This window comes from Arachis duranensis, chromosome 6 (genome assembly GCF_000817695.3).
Source record: "Arachis duranensis cultivar V14167 chromosome 6, aradu.V14167.gnm2.J7QH, whole genome shotgun sequence".
Taxonomy (NCBI): domain Eukaryota; kingdom Viridiplantae; phylum Streptophyta; class Magnoliopsida; order Fabales; family Fabaceae; genus Arachis; species Arachis duranensis.
Genome location: NC_029777.3, coordinates 66,747,239 through 66,749,433, shown reverse-complemented (window position 1 = coordinate 66,749,433; position 2,195 = coordinate 66,747,239). Strand labels below are relative to the sequence as shown.

General features: G+C 31.4%; 1 non-coding gene across 1 annotated transcript; it reads left to right on the top strand.

Moving 5' to 3' along the window:
• The first annotated feature begins 383 nt into the window (after window positions 1-383).
• LOC127740377 (small nucleolar RNA R71) lies at window positions 384-491 on the top strand. The gene has a single exon (XR_008001054.1). It is a non-coding gene; the product is annotated as a small nucleolar RNA R71 (small nucleolar RNA).
• The last annotated feature ends 1,704 nt before the right edge of the window (window positions 492-2,195 follow it).

The following is a 2,195-nucleotide window of genomic DNA, read 5'->3' as shown; positions in this document are numbered from 1 at the left end:
ATTTAATCTGCCTAACTGAGATTTACAAGGTGACCATAGCTTGCTTCATACCAACAATCTCTGTGGGATCGACCCTTACTCACGTAAGGTTTATTACTTGGACGACCCAGTACACTTGCTGGTTAGTTGAACGGAGTTGTGAGCTTCTCTAACAGTGCCTGAAATTCTTTTATCACAATTTCGTCCACCAGAGGCGTCCCATTATTCACGAAATTTCTCTCAGAAATATACATGAACTGGTTATTTGCAACCATGTCGATGAGTTCTTGAGCTTCTACAGGCATTTTCTTTAGGTGAATGGATCCACCTGGAGAATGGTCCAGCGACATCTTAGAGAATTCAGATAGACCATAATAGAATATATCCAAAATGGTCCATTCAGAAAGCATGTCAGAAGGACACCTTTTGGTCATCTGCTTGTATCTTTCCCAAGCTTCATAGAGGGATTCACCATCTTTTTGTTTGAAGGTCTGAACATCCACTCTAAGCTTGCTCAACTTTTGAGGAGGAAAGAACTTAGCCAAGAAGGCCGCAACCAGCTTATCCCAAGAATCCAAGCTATCTTTAGGCTGTGAGTCCAACCATGTTCTAGCTCTGTCTCTTACAGCAAAAGGGAAAAGCATGAGCCTGTAGACTTCAGGATCTACTCCATTAGTCTTAACAGTCTCACAGATCTGCAATAATTCAGTTAAAAACTGGTAGGGATCTTCTGATGGAAGTCCATAGAACTTGCAGTTCTATTGCATCAGAGCAACTAGTTGAGGTTTCAGCTCAAAATTGTTTGCTCCAATGGCAGGGATTGAGATGCTTCTTCCATCAAACTTGGAAGTAGGTGTAGTGTAATCAGCAAGTATCCTCCTTGCATTATTATTTTCAGCTGCCATCTCCTCTTCTTTTTCGAAAGTTTCTGTAAGGTTGTCTCTGGATTGTTGTAATTTAGCTTCTCTTAGTTTCCTCTTCAGAGTCCTTTCAGGTTCAGGATCTGCTTCAACAAGAATATTCTTGTCCTTGCTCCTGCTCATATGAAAAAGAAAAGGGAACAGAAAATAATAATAAGGATCCTCTTTACCATAGTAGAGAGATTCGTTTATGTTAGTAGAAGAAAAAGGGGATAGAAGAAGGAAAAGGTAAGAATCCAAACACAAGGGTGAAGATAGGTTCAAATTCTTGAGATGAAGAGAAGTGTTAGTAAATAAATAAATAATAGAAGAAGATGAGAGGGAGAGAATTCAAAAATTTAAAAAAAAGGGTTAATGATTTTCGAAAATTAAAAGAAGAATTAAAATTAAAAATTAAAATTTAAAACAATTAGTTAATTAAAAGAATTTTGAAAAAGAGGGAGGTAATTTTCAAAAATTAGAGAGATAAAAGTAGTTAGGTGGTTTTGAAAAAGATATGATATAGTTAATACAAACAAAAAGTCAACTAGTTAGTTTGAATAAGTTTTGAAAATCAATTTTGAAAAGATAAGAAGTTGGAAGATATTTTTAAATCAAATTTTTGAAAAAGATAAAATTTTGAAAAAGATATGATAGAAAAGATATTTTGAAAAAGAATTGATTTTTAAAATTAAAATTAAAATTTGATTACTTGACTAACAAGAAACTAAAAGATAAGATTCTAGAATTTAAAGATTGAACCTTTCTTAATAAGAAAGTAACAAACTTCAAATTTTTGAATCAATCACATTAATTGTTAGTAAAGCCTTTGAAAATCATGAATTAAAGATAAGAAAAAGATTTTAAAATTCAAATTAAAAATTTTCAAAAAATAGTAAGAAAAAATGAAAAAGATTTTATTTTTGAAAAAGTTTTGAAAAGATAGGATTTTTAAAATTGAAAATTTGACTTGACTTATAAGAAATAGCTAAGTTTTAAAAATTTTTGACTAAGTCAACTCAAATTTTCAAAATTTTGAGAGAAATAAGGAAAAGATATTTTTTATTTTTGAATTTTTAATGATGAGAGGGAAAAACATAAAAATGACCCAAAACATAAAAATTTTTGGATCAAAACCAATGATGCATGCAAGAACACAATGAATGTCAAGATGAACACCAAGAACACTTTGAATATCAAGATGAACATCAAGATTTATTTTTGAAAAAATTTCAAGAAAAGAAAACATGCAAGACACCAAACATAGAAAATTTTAATGCCTAGACACTATGAATGCAAAAATGCATATGAAAAACA